Source organism: Choloepus didactylus, chromosome X (genome assembly GCF_015220235.1).
Source record: "Choloepus didactylus isolate mChoDid1 chromosome X, mChoDid1.pri, whole genome shotgun sequence".
Classification (NCBI taxonomy): Eukaryota; Metazoa; Chordata; class Mammalia; order Pilosa; family Megalonychidae; genus Choloepus; species Choloepus didactylus.
Window position 1 is genome coordinate 130,497,365 of NC_051334.1, and position 22,016 is coordinate 130,519,380.

The 22,016-nt window shown below is 39.0% G+C and overlaps 1 pseudogene; it reads right to left on the reverse strand.

Moving 5' to 3' along the window:
* Positions 1-4,459: 4,459 nt before the first annotated feature.
* Positions 4,460-7,862, reverse strand: LOC119522341 (annotated as a pseudogene).
* Between the last annotated feature and the right edge of the window lie 14,154 nt (positions 7,863-22,016).

A 22,016-nucleotide genomic window follows, 5' to 3' on the forward strand; every position in this document is an offset into this window, starting at 1 on the left:
ATGCATAACCTCCATCCCTACCACCATGACCACTTTGTTCATGAGCCCACTGAGCAATGACAGGAGTTGCTGGGAAAAGAGGCTGATTGGTATCCACCAAACAGGTCATTTTATCCATGTTTTTATTAAAATCTTCTACTGAAGTCACCCTCTGGTGAGCATTCACATGGGACACAAATATCTTTGTTTTTCCCCACTCAGAAAGGTCTATCCATATACCTCATCCCCAGAATTCTTTATCACCAGTTTTCCAATCATGTTCTTTCCAAGTCCCTGACCATCCAGCCAAATCATTAGCAACAGCCCATGAATCAGCATACAAATGTACCTCTGGCCAGTTCTTCCAAGCAAAAGGAAAAACCAGGTGCACTGCTTTAAATTCCACCCACTGGGAGGATTTCCCTTCACCAATGTCCTTTAAGGACATCCCAGAAAGGGGCTGCAGTGCTGCAACTGTCCACTTTTGGGTGGTGCCTGCATATCGTGCAGAGCCATCTGTAAACCAGGCCTGAATTTTCTCTTCCTCAGTCAACTGATTGTAAGGAATTCCCCATGATGCCATAGCTGCGGGCTGGGAAAGAGGAGGTAAGGCGGAAGGAGTGGGTGCCACGGGCATTTGGGCCACTTCCTCATGTAACTGCCTTCAGGACCCCCTCAATCTCTGTGTCGTATATACCACTTCCATTTTATGATGGTGTTGCCATGCATGCCCAACTTTATGGCTTGGTGGGTCAGACAACACCCAGCTCATGATAGACAACTCAGGTCTCATGGTAACTTGGTGGCCCATGGTTGAGCATTCTGTCTCTACTAAGGCCCAATAGCAGGCCAAAAGCTGTTTCTCAAAAGAAGAGTAGCTATCTGCAGGAGATGGTAAGGCTTTACTCCAATATCCTAAGTGTCTGTGTTGTGATTCTCCTATAGGAGCCTGCTAAAGGCTCCAAACAGCATCTCTATTTGCCACTGACACCTCTAGCACCATTGGATCATCTGGATCATATGGTCCAAGTGGCAGAGCAGTTTGCACAACAGCCTGGACCTGTCACAAAGTCTCATCTTGTCCCGGTCCCCTCTGAAATCTAGTAGCTTTTCTGGTCACTCGATAAATGGGCTGGAGTAGCACACCAAAATGTGGACTATATTGTCTCCAAAATCCAAAGAACCAACTAGATGTTGTGCCTCCTTTTTGATCATAGGAGTGGCCAGATTCAACAGCTTATCCTTCACCTTACAAGGGATATTTCAACATGCCCCACACCACTGGACACCTAGAAATATTACTGAGGTGGAAGGCCCCTGTATTTTTGTTGGATTTATCTCTCATTTTATGACATGCAAATGCCTTGACAATAAGTCTAGAATAGTTGCTACTTCTTGCTCACTAGGTCCAATCAACATGATGTCATCAACATAATGGACCAGTGTGATGTCTTGTGGAGAGAGAAACAATCAAGGTCCCTGCAGACAATATTATGACATAGGGCTCGAGAGTTGATATAACCCTGAGGTAGGAGAGTGAAGATATACTGCTGGCCTTGCCAGCTGAATGCAAACTGTTTCTGGTGGGCCTTACTAATAGCAAATGAGAAAAAAGCATTTGCCAAATCAATAGCTGCATACCAGGTGCAGGAGATATGTTGATTTTCTCAATGATATCACATCTGGAAAAGCAGCTGCAATTGGAGTGACCACCTGGATAAGCTTATGATAATCCACTGTCATCCTCCAAGATCCATCTGTTTTCTGCACAGGCCAAATAGGAGAGTTGAATAGAGATGTGATGGGAATCACCACCCCTGCATCCTTCAAGTCCTTAAGAGTGGCATTAATCTCTGCAATCCCTCCAGGAATTCAGTATTGCTTCTGATTTACTATTTTGCTAGGCAGGGGCAGTACTGGTGGCTTCCACCTGGCCTTTCATACCATAATAGCCTTCGCTCCATGAGTCAGGGAACCAATGTGGGGATTCTGGCAGTTGCTGAGTATGTCTCTTCCAATTATGCATTCCAGAACTGGGGAAATAACCACAGAATGGATCTGGGAACCCACTGGACTCACTGTGAGACAAACCTTAGCTAAAACTCCATCTATTTCCTGTCTTCCATAAGTCCCTACTCTGACTGGTGGACCAGAGTGACATTTTGGGTTTCCTGGAATTAATGTCACTCCTGAGCCAGTGTCTAATAATACATGAAATATCTGATCATTTCCTTTTCCCCAATGCACAGTTACCCTGGTAAAAGGCCATAGGTCCCTATGGGTAAGGCTGGGAGGAAGATTAACAGTATAAATTTTTGGCAGTGTAACAGGGTTCTTCCCCAAGAGTACCCAGCCTTTTCCTCATTCAAGTGGCTCTGGGTCTGTAAAGTATCTCAAGTCTGGGAATTGAGCAAGGGGCTGTTTTTGTAATTCAAGTTAGACTTTTGTTCACTTGACCTAGAACTCTTCTGCTTATACTGATCAAAAAAGAATTTAGTAGACTTCCCATCTATTTTATTTCTAGGTACTCCATGATCTACTAACCAATGCCAAAAGTCTCTGTGAATCAGATTATTTTGACTGCTGCTTTGAGCCTGCTGTCCATTATGGTAGCCACACCCACCTTGTCTTTGGCAATTAACTGTTGCCATGTGGCTTCTGCCAACTCAGGACCTGATTATCCCCATTGTGTTTAAGGATTCCAGCTCAGTGACAGTAGTTCCCACAGTAATATCTTACCTAGAGAGAAGGGCAACTACAGAGTTCTTCAGAGATGACAGAGCTAGTCTCTCAAATTTATTCCTTGCAGTCCTGGTGAAAGGTTTGTCCTCTGGACATTCTAGGAGTGTGTGAGCAGGTCTTCCATGATAAATCCACTCTAACATTCTAGTCTCCCTAAGCCTTTGGATCCCCTCCTCTACATTGTACCAGGGCAGTTCTGGCATTTCAACCTCAGGTAATGCTGGCCACCTTTTGATCCATGTTTCAGCTAACCACCCAAACTATTAATGTACTTTCCAGCCCTTTGAGCTACAACATTGAATGCAGAATCCTTGCTTAGTGGGCCGATATAAGTAAATTCAGCCTGATCCAACCTTATATTCCTTCCACCATTATCCCACACCCTTAATATCCATTCCCACACATAGTCCCCTGATTTCTGCCTATATAAATTTGAACCAACAGGTGATATCTGTAATTATGAGATTTTAGAAAAGTGTCTCACACAACTGTGGGGATGTGTGAGCCCAAATCCCATATGGCAGGATGCACAAGTCCAAATTCTGTATGGCAGGATGCATGAGTCCAAATTCCATAGGGCAGGATGCACGAGTCCAAATTCCATAGGGCAGGCAGTGAGCTGGCAACTCCTATTAAGGTCTTCGATGAACTCCCCAGGAGAAGCTGGCTGGCTGAAGGAGAAGTGAAAGTTCTCTCTCTTCTCCTTTAAAAGTCTTCAACTGATTAGGTTAAGTCCAGCTGATTGCATTATCTCATTTCAGAAGACACTCCCTTCTTGATGTAATCAGCCTCAGATGCAATCAAATAACTGATGATTTAATAGCCTTCTGGTTTATTAACAAGCCACAAATGTCCTTGAAGTAAAGGTTAGGCCAGTGCATGCTTGATCAGACACCTGGGCACAATCACCTGGTCAAGTTGACACATGAACCTAACCATCAGAGTAGGGGTGGACTGATTCCACAGCCTAGGGTGTCACAGGAGAATAAAATTCATAATGAAAAACAGCTTTTAATTTTACAACATGTAAAACTGAATTGCTTGTCCTGAAGACAATTATATAATAATGTAGATTACAAGGGGTGACAGTGTGATTTTGAAGACCTTGTGGATCACACCCCCTTTATCTAGTGTATGGATGAGTGGAGGAATGGGGATAAAAACTAAAGGACAAATGGGGTGGGATGGGGGAATGATTTGGGTGTTTTTTTTTCACTTTTATTTTTTATTCTTGTTCTGGTTCTTTCTGATGTAAGGAAAATGTTCAGAGATAGATTGTGGTGATGAACGCATAACTATGTTATCATACTGTGGACAGTGGATTGCATATCATGGATGATTGTATGATGTGTGAATGTATTTCAATAAAACTGAATTAAAAAAAAAAAACTGAATTGCTTGATTTACAGCAAAGGAGTGGAATGCCAAGTTCTAACAATGCTATACTGTAGAATAAGTTCTTAAATGTTCCAAAGCCATAATTACACAGTTAATCAAAATAGCCAGGAGCATAAAGAGCAATCCAGGATAGCTATTTTACTCACTTTGGTCTAGTAATATGTACTTCAATGGAAAAGACTCAAAGTGGCCCTTAAACACAAATTTGTGTGTTATTTTTAGACTTATAAATTTGCATACCCTATTCTTAATTTCTTATGTTAAGAAAGGGAGGACCAATTTAAAGTGACATTTGTTTATAATTATGTCCAATATAGTAAATAATGGAAGAGATGGATTTCTATTGAAAGGAGTATATACAAAGGGGTGGTGAAGGATTCCAAACTGAGTACAATGTCCCCATGTCATTAAAGGTCCCCCCCACTTCATTGTACCCCTTGAATACCTTTTCCAATTGCATTGACAGAGGCAGCAGTCAAGTCCAGCCCTGGATTATATTTCATGTCAAGTGCGCATGATTTGCCTGGAAGAACACCCCATGGTATACCATGTGCAGAGTGTACAATGTCTTTCTCAGATGCTTTTGCTATTGTGTCCTGAAACTCTGAAGTAGGCACAAGCCAATAGCCCCACCATGCTTTCCAAATTTTCTTTCTACAGTCTCTTAAACAGACAATGGCAAATGGTAGTTAAAATCCCTTTCATATTTAAATGGCTGTAGCTAACATAATTCATTTTTTAACCATTTAAATAAAATACAGTTACTCCTTTAGCATACCAGCAGAGAGCAGGGATTACCAAACTATTCTTCTTTCGGATGATCTTAACCCCTGGTGTTATTGGTCCATTTAAACCTTCAGCAGTAACTTTTGTCTTGATTTTAGATACATTCTGTTAGGTAAGCTGCTCTTTCCCTGTAGAAGTACATATGTCACAATCTATTTTTGAGATATTTCTCTCATAAAGCTTTACCTTGGAAAAGACATCAGTTGTCCTTGTTTGTTATTTAGAGTCTTTTAACTCCTTCAGGTACTGTCTGGATTCCATATGTTATCATCAATCTCACTGACACCAACACAACTAGCACCAAAATGATGTAAATACTTCATAGGGTGCAGGCCCATATTACCAAATCCCTGAACAATAAAGATTTTATCCCCCAAACTGGGAGACAATCCTAAAAGGTTCATGCAAGAAGCAGCATTCATGAATTTGTCAATTCCATGGAAGGCACCTCTCCAATAGCAGAGATACATGGATGCCACTCTGACCAGTTTACCAATGGCACAGGCATGTGTAATCATATCAGAGTAGCTTATGGTACAAGCATAAGTATCTTTAATTCAAAGAATTTTCCTTTCACTAGTGCTCACATGAGGAGTACAGACATCAATTCCATGACCAATGAAACATTTTTTAGATAACTCCATGATAAACTCCTCTTATCTTTTCTAACTCATTATCTGAATAATTTTGAAGACTGTTAACACCAAAATTAGCCTTTTTTCAAATGGTAATCAACTGCAGCACATTTTAGATCATTAAGAAAGCTGAAGCCTTCACTTCATCTATACTAATGGTACTGTATTGGTACTGTAAGGGGGTGCAGTGTTGGTTGTACTAAGCCTATGTGCCCTCTATGACTTCCCAGGAACCATTGTTCTTCTGATGGGAAATTCAAGGCTCAGCACATGGTTGCAGGCTTAATGAGTTACAAGATGCTGTGTACCCACTTCCAGTTCTCACTTTCTCCAGTCTTCCAGTCTTCTGCCAACTTTTCTTCCACAGTCTTGGTACCAAAGCTGAAGAAGCCCTCCTCATGATGAATAATTTCCAATTGGTGTGCCCTTCAACACTGTTGTGGTGCCTGACTGCAGCTGAGGTGGCACCTGCAGTTACAAGAGCCAGGGAAAGTATAAGTTTGGTTCTTCAACCTGAGAGGTAAAGGTATGAACCTTGCCTAGGGGATGCACCTACTTTGCCAGCTAACATATGGAGTATGGCCTTGTGGCCTTCCCTTAATTTCCTATAAGTTGGAACATACACTGCACCCACTGTGATAGATTCTTCCCATATTTCTCCTTGTCCATAGATAAGGCACACCAGGGAGGACCCTAGCCCTTCAACAGCACTCATCACAGCTTCACACAACTCCCAGCATCCTATTCTAATAATACCCTGGAGTTTTTCCATTCAGGGCTGCTGCAAAATGTCTTGCAGGCCAACCTGTATGTTTCTAGAAGTTTCCTGTTTAGTCTAGCTTCATAATAAAACAGTTCTCTAAATCTCCACAACTTCCCCTACCTCCCTATAGTTGTCTCTGGACAGTGCGGTTTCCCATCAAAAAGAAAATAATGAGAGTAAAATCCTCTTTCTAATACAGTAGTAGGCCTGTACCAAATATGTTCCATCCTGGCTCTCCATGCCTCTTTTGGTCTTCTTGTCTTGACTTAGTCATCTTGAATTGTGCAGTCAAGTCAATTGGATCTCTTGAATCATGGATGCCCTTTAGGGCCTGAGTTTTGGATTCCTATAAACTTGCATTTCAGTTCTCACTCATCCACAAATTGAGGGACCCTGAGTAAATTATCTGCTCTGAGCTTTAATTTCCTCAATTATAAAAATATGATAATAGTACGTCAAAGGGTTGTGAAGAGTAAAAGTTAATATTGCCCTGCAAATAAATTCACTACCCTCCTCCCCACATGGAACATGACTCCCAGGAGTGTAAATCTCCTTGGCAATGTGGGACATGACTTGCAGGGATGACCCTGGACCTGGCATTGTGGGATTAGAAAGCCTTCTTGACCAAAAGGGGGAAAAGAAATGAAACAAAATTAAGTTTCAGTGGCTGAGGTCTCAAATAGAATCAAGAGGTCAATCTAGAGGTTTTCTTACACATTATATAGATATTCCTTTTTGGTTTCTAGTGTATTAGAATAACTGGAAGGAAATACCTGTGTCTGTTGAAGAGTAATCCAGTAGACCTGATTCTTGATAATTGTATAACTAGATAGCTTTTATTGTGTGACTGTGTGATTGTGAAAACCTTGTGACTGCCACTCCCTTTATCCAGTGTATGGGCAGATGAGTAAGAAAATAAAGACAAATATATATATAATAGGGGTAGATAAGGGGCATGGGATGTTTTGGGTGTTCTTTTTTATTTTTATTTTTTTTCTTTATTTTGGGGTAATAAAAATGTTCTAAAATTGTGGCGATGAATGTACAACTATATGATGATACTGTGAGCCATTGTTTGTATACTTCAGATTTATTATATGGTATGTGAATACATCTCAGTAAAATTGAATTTAAAAGGTGAATATTGTAAAAAATGCATATTCTGGCGTATAGTAATTACTCAATAAATGGTAGCTATTATTATTATTGGTCTTTTTTGTTTTATCTTAACCAACTGGAATACCTTCTGTAGTAACCCTGCTCTGAGTAAATTTTGACTAGCAATCAAGAATGCAGAGAAATATTTCTTGCATAATAAAGTAGTCATCATAGAAAATGTCCCATTCTGACTGGGGTATGCCTTATTCAGTGAAGTGTGCAGACAGTGTGAGTATATACTCCATTTTCCCCCATCTGTATCGAAAGGCAAGAAATCTTTGCTCACTAACACCAGGAGCTTGCTGTTGCAGATGACATCTGGCTATACTCTGCTTTGGCAAGTCCTTGTGCTCCCTAATACAAGTCCATACCTCACATTTGTATTTCAAGCCCTCAACCATCTTAGGCCAGAATAACCAGTTTTTAAATAGTTATTGACTCTTTTCTCCTCTTATATTGCCAAAGCTGTTGTGTAATACTCCATTATTTTGTAGGAGGCATTATAGCATTCAAATAAGAATTGGTCAACCCAATCCATTTTATTCTATTCTCAAAGTCCAAGTTTATTCCCCCTAGAACAGGCCTCTGCTTAGAGACCTCTGGTTTCCCCAGTAACGTATCCCTTAGCTCAGGTGCCCTTTAGTTCAAGGGCACCTAAGCTGGAGCAGCAAGAATTTGTCTCAGGTCCATAGGGTTAATAGGCATTGTAAACTCTGTCTCTGGAGGCAGCCAAAAGCTATAGAGTAACAAACTATAAGGCTGTTATGGTGATCAAATAAATTAATATATGTAAAGGGCTTAGAAAAGTGCCTGTAAAATGGAAAATAGAGCTAAGTATTATCTATTATTATTGTTATTGTGCCTAGGTCTGATATAATGTTCACTAAATTTATAAGCAACTGATGATGCTGGACCATCATTCCTTCATTTCATCTAGCTTAGAGCACATAAAGAAGTAGACTGTTTTCAGTTCACATGTAGAAAGAAATCCCCATACACATATCACCAGAATGAGTTTGTCATTGTTCATAACTTGGAATTTTTACTCTGTCAGCAGAATACTGAGTCTTATTATCTGACAGACTTCTGCTGGCAAAAGCTTCTGGCCACTTCTTCCATTTTAACTCCTTGGTCTGTCTTCTGGACCCTTAAAACTGACATTAGAAAGTGAAATAGAGGACTTGTTAAATAGAATTTCTTCACTTATCTATGAAAAGTGATAAGATAACATTCATATAGAGAGGTTACCATAGTGCTTAACCTAAGCAAACTTTTCAAACTCTTCTCTCCCGTTACTGAAGAATATGGACCTTATCATGGGATTTCTTTGGATGGTACATAGGATGAGGGAAGAGGGGTGAGGACTTTTCTTTGTCTGTCATCTTTATCTTCCAATTGGACACAGTAGCAAACATTATCAGCTCTCTGTCCAGGTTTCCTCGGATCCCTCCTACAGTTTCTATGCACTCTTACCCATGTATCTAGGTCTGTCTCCAAGGGCCAGCAGCTGTAATTCTGCTTCATGAGGATGCCCTTGGGCTACTGGGGCCTCTTTTTAGGTGAACTCAGAATCAGGAAGTACCTGAGAGACTACATTCCAATGCACTCCTCTGCAGGGTGGACCTTAGACTTTGCAAATATTGCATTTTTTACGTATTGGATGTTGTGGCAACCCTGTGTTAAGCAAGTCTATTGGTGCCTTTTTTTCCAACAGCATGTGCTTATTTCATGTCTCTGTGTCATATTTTGGTAATTCTCACAATATTTCAAATATTTTCATTATTATATGGCTGTTATGGTGATCTGTGATCAGTGTTCTTTGATGGTACTATTATAATTGTTTTGGGGCATCATGACTGTGCCCATATAAGAATGCAAGCTTAATCCATAAATGCTGAGTGTGTTCTGACTGCTCCATTGACTGACTGAACCCCCTCTCTCTCTCTTTCTCTTCCTCTCCTCAGGCATCCTATTCCCTGAGACACACCAATATTGAAATCAGGCCAATTAATAACCCCACAATGACCTCTAAGTGTTCAAGTGAAAGGAAGAGTTGCATGTCTCTCATTTTAGATAAAAAACTATAAATGATTAAGCTTAGTGAGGAGGGCATGTTGAAATTCAAGATAGGCCAAAAGCTAGGCCTCTTGTGCAAAACCAAGTTAGCCAACTTGTGAATGCCAAGGAAAAATTCTTGAAGGAAATTGAAAGTGCTACTCCCATGAACACACGAATGATAAGAAAGCAAAACAGCCTTACTGCTGATATGAAGAAAGTTTTATTGGTCTGGATAGAAGATCAAACCAGCCACCACATTACCTTAAGCCAAGGCCTAATTCAAAGCAAAGCTGTAAATCTGTCAAATTATATGAAGGCTGAGAGAGGTGAGGAAGCTGCAGAAGGAAAGTTGGAAGCTAGTACAGGTTGGTTCATGAGGTTTTAGGAAAAAATCCATCCCCTTAAAATAAAAGTTAAAGGTGAAGCAGCAAGGCTAGAAGTAGATGAAGTGGCAAGTTATCCAGAAGATCTAGATAACATAATTGATGAAGGTGGCTACACTAAACAACAGATTTTTAATGTAGACAAAACAGCCTTATATTGGAAGAAGATGCCATTTAGGGCTTTTCATAGCTAGAGAGAAGAAGTCAATGCCTGGCTTCAAAGCTTCAAAGTTAGGGGCTAACACAGCTGGTGACTTGAAGTTGAAGTCAGTGCTCATTTACCATTCTGAAAATCCTAGGGCCTTTAAGAATTTTTTCTAAATTGACTTTGTGCTGTATAAATGGAAAAACAAAGCCTGGATGGCAGCACATCTGATTACAACATGGTTTACTAAATATTTGAAGCCAAATGTTGAGACCTACTGCTTGGAAAAAAAATTCTTTTCAAAATATTACTGCTCATTCACAATGCACCTGGTTGCCCAAAAGCTCTGATGGCAATGTACAATGAGATGAATGTTGTTTCAATGCCTGCTAACACAACATCCATTCTGCAGTCCATGCATCAAGGAGTCAGTTCCAGTTTCAAGACTTATTATTCAAGAAATACATTTCATAAGACCATAGCTGCCATAGAAGGTGATTCCTCTGATGGATCTGGGCAAAGTAAATTTAAAAGTCCCTGGAAAGGATTCATCATTCTAGATGCCATTAAGAACATTCATGATTCATGGGAGGAGGTCAAAAAATCAACATTAACAGGAATTTGGAAGAAGTTGATTCCAACATACTCTTTTTTTTCTAATTGATTTTTTATTGTGATTGTTCACATACTATACAATTATGCAAAGATCCAAAGTGTACAATCAATTGCCCCAGTACCATCATACAGCTGTGCATCCATCACCACAATTAATTTTTGTTCAATTTTCAGAACATTTTCATTACTCCAGATGTGTCGGTTTGAGTGTATTGTGTCCCCCAAATGCCATTATCTTTTTGGTCTTGTGTGGGGCAGAAGTTTTGGTGCTGGTTGGATTTGCTTGGAGTGTGCCCCACCCAGCTGTCAGTGATAATTTTGATGAGATGTTCCCATGGAGGCGTGGCCCCGCCCATTCGGGGTGGGCCTTGATCGGTGGAGCTATATAAATGAGCTGACTCAAAGAGGAAAGTGAGTGCAGCTGGGAGTGATGCTTTGAAGAGGAGCAAGCTTGCTAGAGAGGAACGTCCTGGGAGAAAGCCGTTTTGAGGCCGGAGCTTTGGAGCAGACGCCAGCTGCCTTCCCAGCTAACAATGGTTTTCCGGACGCCATTGGCCATCCTCCGGTGAAGGTACCCGATTGCTGAGGTGTTACCTTGGACGCTTTGTGGCCTTAAGACTGTAACTGTGTAGTGAAATAAACCCCCGTTTTATAAAAGCCTATCCATCTCTGGTGTTTTGCATTCTGCAGCATTAGCAAACTAGAACACCAGAAAAGAAATAAAGACAAGAAAAAAAAAAAGAAAAGGAAACTCACATCCTCCCATATCCCTAACCAACCCCCCTGGTGTTGACTCATAGTATTGGTGTAGTACATTTGTTACTGTTTATGAAAGAATGTTGAAATACTACTAACTGTAGTACATAATTTGCAATAGGTATATATTTTTTCCTATATACCCCTTTATTAATAACTTCTAGTTGTAATGTCATACATTTGTTCTGGTTCATGAAAGAGATTTCTAATATTTGTACAGTTAATCTCGGACATTACCTGCCACAAGGTTTACTGTTTTATACATTCTCTGGTGACTGAAATGACTCTGAACTTCTCCTTTCCACCACCTTTACACACCATTCAGCACTGTTAGTTATTCTCACAACATGCTACCATCACCTCTGTCCATTTCCAAATATTTAATTTCATCCTAGTTGAATGTTCTACTCATACTAAGCAACTGCTCCCCATTCTTTAGCCTCATTCTATATCTTGGTAACTTATATTTCATGTCTATGAGTTTACATATTATAATTAATTCCTGTCAGTGAGACCCTGCAATATTTGACCTTATGTGTCTGGCTTATTTCACTCCGTATATTGCCCTCAAGGTTTCATCATCGACCCATTTTTTTTAAGATATTTTTGTTCACACGCCATACATTCCATCCTAAGTAAACAATCGATGGTTCCCTGTATAGTCACATATTTATGTGTTAACCACCATCACCACTATCTATATAAGGGCATCTACATTTCTTCCACAAGGCAGGAGGGAGACTCAAAGAAGGTAGAGAGGCAAAAGAAAAAGAAAAAAGACAGAGGAAAACAAACAAACAAACAAAAAACATGACAGCTAGGAAGCAGCAAAAGGAAAGATAACCTTTGATCTAAGGAAAGATAACCTTAGATCAAAGTAGAATAAAGAGTCAGACAACACCACCAATGCCAAGAGTCCCATACCCCTCACTTATGCCCCCTCTTATATGCATTTAGCTTTGGTATATTGCCTTTGTTAGATTACAAGAAGCATAATACAATGTTTCCGTTAATTACAGTCTCTAGTTTGCCTTGATTGTATTTTTCCCCAATACCTCCCTATTATTAACAACTTGCAAGGTCGACATTCATTTGTTCTCCCTCATGAAAAAATGTATTTGTACATTTTATCACAATTGTTGAGCACTCTAGGTTTCACTGAGTTATACAATCCCATTCTTTATCTTTCCTCTTTCCTTCTAGTGTCCCACATGCTCCTAATCTTCCTATTTCAACCATACTTACAGTCATCTTTGTTCAGTGTACTTACATTGCTGTGCTACCATCACCCAAAATTGTTCTCCAAACCTCTCACTCCTGTCTTTTCCTGTCTGTAGTGCTCCCTTTAGTATTTCCTGTAAGGCAGGTATCTTGTTCACAAACTCTCTCATTGTGTGTTTGTCAGAGAATATTTTAAACTCTCCCTCATATTTGAAGGACAGTTTTGCCAGATATAGGATTCTTGGTTGGTGGTTTTTCTCTTTCATTATCTTCAATATATCACCCCCACTTCCTTCTTGCCTCCATGATTTCTACTGAGAAATCTGCACATAGTTTTATCAAGCTTCCTTTGTATGTGATGGATCACTTTTCTCTTGCTGCTTTCAGGATTCTCTGTCTTTGATGTTTGATAATCTGATTATTAAGTGTCTTGATGTAGGCCTATTCAGATTTATTCTGTTTGGAGTATGCTGTGCTTCTTGGGTCTGTAATTTTATGTCTTTCACAAGAGATGGGAAATTTTCATTGATTATTTCCTCTATTATTGCTTCTGCCCCTTATCCCTTCTCTTCTCCTTCTGGGACAACAATGATATTTACATTCTTGTATATTGTTTTGTCCTTTAGTTTCTGGAGATGTTGCTCATATTTTTCATTCTTTTCTCCATTTGTTCTTTTGTGTGTAGGCCTTCAGGTGCCTTGTTCTCCAGTTCCTGAGTGTTTTCTTCTGCCTCTTGAGTTCTGCTGTTGTGTGTTTCCATTGTGTCTTTCATCTCCTATGCCTTTCATTTCCATAGATTCTGACAGTTGTTTTTTTTGAACTTTCGATTTCTGCCTTATGTACACCCAGTGTTTTCTTTATAGCCTGTATCTCTTTTGTTATATCTTCTCTAAACTTTTTCGATTGATTTAGCATTAGTTGTTTAAATTCCTGTATCTTAGTTGAAGTGTACATTTGTTCCTTTGACTGAGCCATAACTTCATTTTTCTTAGTGTAGGTTGTAGTTTTCTGTTGTTTAGGCATCTGGCCTCCTTGGTTACCCCAATCAGGTTTTCCAAGATGAGAGCAGGCCCAGAAGGAGGAAATATTCAGTATCTGGTTTCCCTGATGGTGTGTCTTAGAGGATTGACACACCCTGTGCTTTTCTGCCCAGCAGGTGCGCTGGTCAACCTGTCACTCTAGACTGGTGTAAGGAGGTGTGGCCCGTGGCTGCTTTCCCCCAGGCTCTGGGGTCTTGTTCTGAATGGGAGGCAGGTAGTAGAGCTGGGCCCCACCGAATCTTTCCTCTTGGGAAGCTATGCCCCCTAGAGAGAGGTCATTTGTATATAAATAGATTCTTTTTTTCTCTGACTCTGCTATCTCCACCCTTGTCTGGGTCAGAGTGCTGCAATTTTAAAATGGCTGAGGCTTTCTCTACTGCAAAGCACTGTGAGCTGAAAATGGTTGAGGCTTTCTCCACTGAGCCATCCAGGTTGACAGAGAGAGAAAGAGACAGAAAACCCCTTTTCAGGGTCAATCTTTGGTCCCTAATTCACCCATTGGCCAGAGATAGCATCCGATCCTTTTGGCTCGTGTCCTGAGACAGATACGTCCCCTGACTCTCCCAAGGTCAGTTGTCTCTGAAAGCCTCTGTCTGCTTTTTGGGGATTCACAGTCTGTATTGAGCAGTTAACATTAAAACCCCAGTTGGAGCTGGGCTGAGGTATACTCGCTTGTTTAGAGAGTGCTACTCTCTAGCACAGTGAGCCTTCTGTGAGGGAGGGGCTCTCAGCTCTCAGCTCAGGTCCTCAGTTTTTACTTACAGATTTTATGCTGTGATCTTGGACATTCCTCCCAATTCAGGTTGGTTTATGATAAGTGGACAGTCACGTTTGTCTCCCTTTAGTGATTCCAGGTTATTTACTTGTTGTTCCTGTTGTTTATTAATTGTTCCAGGGGGACTAACTAGCTTCCACTCCTCTTTATGCTGCCATCTTAGCTCCTCTCCCTCCAACATACTCTTAAACACCTGATAGGTTAAAGAGATAATCAGAAGTGAAATTATGTAATATCTTTAGGTGAATGAAAATGAACATACAACATACCAAAACTTATGTGATGCAGCAAAGGCAGTGCTGACAGGGAAATTTATAGCACTAATTCCTCACATTAAAAAAGAAGAAAGACTTCAAAACTGAGACCTAATCTCAAAACTGGAAGAACTAGAAAAAGAAGAGCAAACTAAACCCAATGCAAGCAGAAGGAAGGAAATAACAAAGATTAGAGCAGAGATAAATGAAATAGAGAACTAAAAACAGAGGAGAGAATCAATAAACTACAAGTTGGTTCTTTGAAAAGATCAATAAAATTGAAAAACATTTAGCTAGACTGACAAAAAAAGAGAGAGTATAGGAATAACAAAAATCAGAAATGAAAAGGGGGGCATTACCACAGACCCCTCAGAAATAAAAAGCACTGTAAGAGGATACTATGAACAATTGTAGACAAATTAAATAACCTAGGTAAAATGGACAAATTCTTAGAAATACACAAACAAACTACATTGACTGGAGAAGAAATAGAATGCCTAAACAAACCAACTATTAGTAAAGAGATTGAATCAGTAATCAAAAACCTACCAACAAAGAAATGCCCAGGATGATATGGCTTCACAGTGGAATTCTACCAAACATTCCAAGAAGACCTAACTCCAATTCTGCACAAACTCTTTCAAAAAATTGAAGAGGAGGGAACACTCCCTAATTCATTCTACAAGACCAACATCACCCTCACACCAAAGCCAAAGATATGGCAAGAAAAGAAAACTAGAGAGCAATATCTCTTATGAATATATTTGCAAAAATCCTCAGCAAAATACTAGCAAGCCATATCCAACAGCACATTAAAAGAATTATACACCATGATCAAGTGGGATTTATCCCTGGTATGTAATGTAGGTTCAACATGAGAAAATTAATTAATGTAATACACCACATTAACAGAATGAAGTACCAAAAAACCACATGATCATCTTGATTGATGCAGAAAAGTCATTTGACAAAATCCAGCACCACTTTATGGTAAAAACACTTAGAAAACTAGGAATAGAAGGAGACTTCCTCAAAGCAATAGCAGGCATATATGAAAAGTCCATAGCTAATATCCTACTTAATGGTGAAAGATTGAAAACTTTTGCTGTAAGATCAGGAGAAAGACAATGATGCCCACTGTCACCACTATTATTCATCATTGTATTGGAAGTTCTTGTCACAGCAATTATGCAAGAAAAAGAAATAAAAGGCATCCAAGTATGAAAGGAAGAAATAAAACTTCCTCTATTTGTAGATGATATGATCCTATAAATAGAAAATCCAGAAAATTTCACAAGAATGCTCCTAAAGCTAATAAATGAATTCAGCGAAGTGGCAAGGTACTAGAGCAATGCCCAGTAATTAGTGCTTCTGTACACAAGCAATGAACAATTGGAAGAAGAAATCAAGAAAAAAAATTCCATTCATAATAGCAACTAAAAGAATCAAATATCTAGGGATAAATGTAACCAAGGATGTAAAGGACTTGCACATAGAAAACCACAAAATATTGCTAAAAGAAATCAAAGAAGATGTAAATAAATGGAAGGACATTCTATATTCATGTATTGGAAGACTAAATAGCATTAAGATGTCAATACTACCTAAAGCAATTTATAGATTCAATCCAATCTGAATCAAAATCCCAACAACCTTCTTTTCAGAAATGGAAAGCCAATCATTCAATTTATATGGAAGGGTAAGGAGTACTGAATAGCCAAAGCCATCTTGAAAAAGAAGAATGAAGATGGAGGATTCACAGTTCCTGATATGAAAACTTATTACAAAGCCACAGTAATCAAAGCAATATGGTAATGGCAAAGGGACAGACATATAGACAAATGGAATTGAATTGAGAACTCAGTAAACAACCATCACATTTATGGCCAACTGATTTTGGACAAGGGGACAAAGACCACTCAATTGGGAAAGAAAAGTCTTTTTAAAAGTGATGCTGGGCCTGAATCTGCTGAACTGTAATCCAGTAGACTTGATTCTTGATGATGATTGTAAAACCATATAGCTTTTCTCATGTGACCATGTGATTGTGAAAAACTTGTGACTGATGCTCCCTTTATCCAGTGTATGGGCAGATGAGCAATAAAATAAAGACAAAAATATATAAATATTAGCAGGGGAAGTGGTATGGGATGTTTTGGGTGTTCTTTATATTTTTATTTTTTTCTTTATTTTGGAGTAATGAAAATGTTCTAAAATTGATGGCGACAATGAATGCACAACTATGTGATGATACTGTGAGCCACTGATTGCATACTTTGGGTGGATTTTATGGTGTGTGAATATATCTCAATAAAATTGCATTAAAATGGTGCTAGAAAAACTGCATATCTATTTGCAAAAAAAGATGAGGACAATTACATCACACCACATATGAAAATCAGCTCAAAATGGATCAAAGGCCTATGAGGTCAAACTATCAAACTCTTAGGAAAAAACATAGGAAAGCATCTTCAAGACTTTGGTTAGGCAATGGTTTCTTAGACTTTTCACATAAGGCACAAGTACGGAATGAAAAAATAGATAAATGGAGCACCATCAAAGTTAAAAACTTTTGTGCCTCAAAGGACTTTATCATGAAAGTAAATCGACTACCTACACAATGGGAAAAATTTATCCAGAATATGTAAAGAAATCCCTCAACTTAAAACAAAAAGACAAACAACCCAATTTAAAAATGGACAAAAGACTTGAATAGCCATCTCCCCAAAGAAGATATACAAATGGCCAGAAAGCACATAAAATGTGGGTATCCCCCAGAACTTATTCTCACTTTACATATTCTCCCTGATATATTTGATTCATACTCACAGCTCCCATTCCCAAGTATATCATAACTCCCAGATAAATATTTCCAACCTATATCTCTCCTCTGAGCTCCAGGCACTTATTGTCTATCTTTATACTTGAAATTTCCACTAGTGTTACCTCCAGACACTTGATACTCAAGTTGTCTAAATCTGAACTCATTTTCTCACATTAACCATATTATATCATGTTCTTGTGTTCTCTTTCTTACAATCACCCAAGTCAGAAATCTAGGTATCATCTTTGACTTCCCCTTCGTCTTTACCCCTACCATTTCCTCAGTTACCAAGTTCTCTTGATTATTTCTATTAAATATCCATTAAACTGTTCATTACTCTTTTTTTTTTTTTTTTTTAAATCATCATTTTATTGAGATATATTCACATACCATGCAGTCATACAAAACAAATTGTACTTTCGATTGTTTACAGTACCATTACATAGTTGTACATTCATCACCTAAATCAATCCCTGACACCTTCATTAGCACACACACAAAAATAACAAGAATAATAATTAGAGTGAAAAAGAGCAATTGAAGTAAAAAAGAACACTGGGTACCTTTGTCTGTTTGTTTCCTTCCCCTACTTTTCTACACATCCATCCATAAACTAGACAAAGTGGTGTTTGGTCCTTATGGCTTTCCCAATCCCATTGTCACCCCTCATAAGCTACATTTTTATACAACTGTCTTCGAGATTCATGGGTTCTGGGTTGTAGTTTGATAGTTTCAGGTATCCACCACCAGCTACCCCAATTCTTTAGAACCTAAAAAGGGTTGTCTAAAGTGTGCATAAGAGTGCCCACCAGAGTGACCTCTCGGCTCCTTTTGGAATCTCTCTGCCACTGAAGCTTATTTCATTTCCTTTCACATCCCCCTTTTGGTCAAGAAGATGTTCTCCGTCCCACGGTGCCAGGTCTACATTCCTCCCTGGGAGTCATATTCCACGTTGCCAGGGAGATTCACTTCCCTGGGTGTCTGATCCCACGTAGGGGGGAGGGCAGTGATTTCACCTTTCAAGTTGGCTTAGCCAGAGAGAGAGGGCCACATCTGAGCAACAAAGAGGCATTCAGGAGGAGACTCTTAGGCACAAATACAGGGAGGCCTAGTCTCTCCTTTGCAGCAACCGTCTTCCCAAGGGTAAAACTTATGGTAGAGGGCTCAACCCATCAAACCACCAGTCCCCTATGTCTGTGGTCATGTTAGCAACCATGGAGGTGGGGTAGGCGAATACCCCTGCATTCTCCACAGGCTCCTCAAGGGGGCACTACATCTTTTTTTTTTTTTTTTCCCCTTGTTTGTCTTTTTTCTTTTTTTTTTTTTTTTTTTTTAACTTTCCCTTCTTTTTTCAAATCACCTGTATGAAAAAAAAAGTTAAAAAGAAAACAAACATACAATAAAAGAGCATTTCAAAGAGACCATAGCAAGGGAGTAAGAAAAAGACAACTAACCTAAGATAACTGCTTAACTTCCAACATGTTCCTACTTTACCCCAAGAAAGTTACATAATATAGCAACATTTCAGTGAACTTGTTCCTACTACAACCATCAGAAATTAACAGACCATAGTCATTTCTGGGCATCCCCAGAACGTTAAATAGCTTATCTGTTCTTCCTGGATTATTGTTCCCCCTTCCTTAATTGCTCTCTACTGCTAGTTCCCCTACATTCTACATTATAAACCATTTGTTTTACATTTTTCAAAGTTCACATTAGTGGTAGCATATAATATTTCTCTTTTTGTGCCTGGCTTATTTCGCTCAGCATTATGTCTTCAAGGTTCATCCATGTTGTCATATGTTTCACCAGATCGTTCCTTCTTACTGCCGCGTAGTATTCCATCGTGTGTATATACCACATTTTATTTATCCACTCATCTGTTGAAGGACATTTGGGTTGTTTCCATCTCTTGGCAATTGTGAATAATGCTGCTATGAACATTGGCGTGCAGATATCTGTTCGTGTCACTGCTTTCCGATCTTCCGGGTATATACCGAGGAGTGCAATCGCTGGATCGAATGGTAGCTCTATATCTAGTTTTCTAAGGAACTGCCAGACTGACTTCCAGAGTGGCTGAACCATTATACAGTCCCACCAACAATGAATAAGAGTTCCAATTTCTCCACATCCCCTCCAGCATTTGAAGTTTCCTGTTTGTTTAATGGCAGCCATTCTAACCGGTGTTAGATGGTATCTCATTGTGGTCTTAATTTGCATCTCTCTAATAGCTAGTGAAGCTGAACATTTTTTCATGTGTTTCTTGGTCATTTGTATTTCCTCTTCAGAGAACTGTCTTTTCATATCTTTTGCCCATTTTATAATTGGGCTGTCTGTACTATTGTCATTGAGTTGTAGGATTTCTTTGTATATGCAAGATATCAGTCTTTTGTCAGATACATGGTTTCCAAAAATTTTTTCCCATTGAGTTGGCTGCCTCTTTACCTTTTTGAGAAATTCCTTTGAGGTGCAGAAACTTCTAAGCTTGAGGAGTTCCCATTTATCTATTTTCTCTTTTGTTGCTTGTGCTTTGGGTGTAAAGTCTAGGAAGTGGCCTCCTAATACAAGGTCTTGAAGATGTTTTCCTACATTATCTTCTAGGAGTTTTATGGTACTTTCTTTTATATTGAGATCTTTGGTCCATTTTGAGTTACTTTTTGTGTAGGGGGTGAGGTAGGGGTCCTCTTTCATTCTTTTGGATATGGATATCCAACTCTCCCAGCCCCATTTGTTGAAAAGACCATTATGGCTCAGTTCGGTGACTTTGGGGGCCTTATCAAAGATCAGTCGGCCATAGATCTGAGGGTCTATCTCTGAATTCTCAATTCGATTCCATTGATCTATATGTCTATCTTTGTGCCAGTACCATGCTGTCTTGGCAACTGTGGCTTTATAATAAGCTTCAAAGTCAGGGAGTGTAAGTCCTCCCACTTCGTTTTTCTTTTTTAGAGTGTCTTTAGCAATTCGAGGCATCTTCCCTTTCCAAATAAATTTGATAACTAGCTTTTCCAAGTCTGCAAAGTAGGTTGTTGGAATTTTGATTGGGATTGCATTGAATCTGTAGATGAGTTTGGGTAGAATTGACATCTTAATGACATTTAGCCTTCCTATCCATGAACATGGAATATTTTTCCATCTTTTAAGGTCCCCTTCTATTTCTTTTAGTAGAGTTATGTAGTTTTCTTTGTATAGGTCTTTTACATCTTTGGTTAAGTTGATTCCTAGGTACTTGATTTTTTTAGTTGCTATTGAAAATGGTATCTTTTTCTTGAGTGTCTCTTCAGTTTGTTCATTTCTAGCATATAGAAACATTACTGACTTATGTGCATTAATCTTGTATCCCGCTACTTTGCTAAATTTGTTTATTAGCTCTAGTAGGTGTATCGTTGATTTCTCAGGGTTTTCTAGATATAAGATCATATCATCTGCAAACAATGACAGTTTTACTTCTTCTTTTCCAATTTGGATGCCTTTTATTTCTTTGTCTTGCCGGATTGCCCTGGCTAGCACTTCCAGCACAATGTTGAATAACAGTGGTGACAGCGGGCATCCTTGTCTTGTTCCTGATCTTAGAGGGAAGGCTTTCAGTCTCTCACCATTGAGTACTATGCTGGCTGTGGGTTTTTCATATATGCTCTTTATCATGTTGAGGAAGTTTCCTTCAATTCCTACCTTTTGAAGTGTTTTTATCAAAAAGGGATGTTGGATTTTGTCAAATGCTTTTTCAGCATCTATTGAGATGATCAATTGATTTTTCCCTTTCGAGTTTTTAATGTGTTGTAATACATTGATTGTTTTTCTGATGTTGAACCATCCTTGCATGCCTGGAATGAACCCCACTTGGTCATGGTGTATGATTTTTTTAATGTGTCTTTGGATTCGATTTGCAAGTATTTTGTTGAGGATTTTTGCATCTATATTCATTAGGGAGATTGGCCGGTAGTTTTCCTTTTTTGTAGCATCTTTGCCTGGTTTTGGTATTAGATTGATGTTAGCTTCATAAAATGAGTTGGGTAGTGTTCCATTTTTTTCAATGTTTTGAAAGAGTTTGAGTAAGATTGGTGTCAGTTCTTTCTGGAAAGTTTGGTAGAATTCCCCTGTGAAGCCATCTGGCCCTGGGCATTTATTTGTGGGAAGATTTTTGATGACTGATTGGATCTCTTTGCTTGTGATGGGTTGGTTGAGGTCTTCTATTTCTTCTCTGGTCAGTCTAGGTTGTTCATATGTTTCCAGGAAATTGTCCATTTCTTCTACATTATCCAGTTTGTTGCCATACAGTTGTTCATAATATCCTCTTATAATTTTTTTAATTTCTTCAGGATCTGCAGTTATGTCACCTTTTTCATTCATTATTTTGTTTATATGGGTCTTCTCTCTTTTTGATTTTGTCAGTCTAGCTAGGGGCTTGTCAATCTTGTTGATCTTCTCAAAGAACCAACTTTTGGTGATATTTATCCTTTCTATTGTTTTTTTGTTCTCTATGT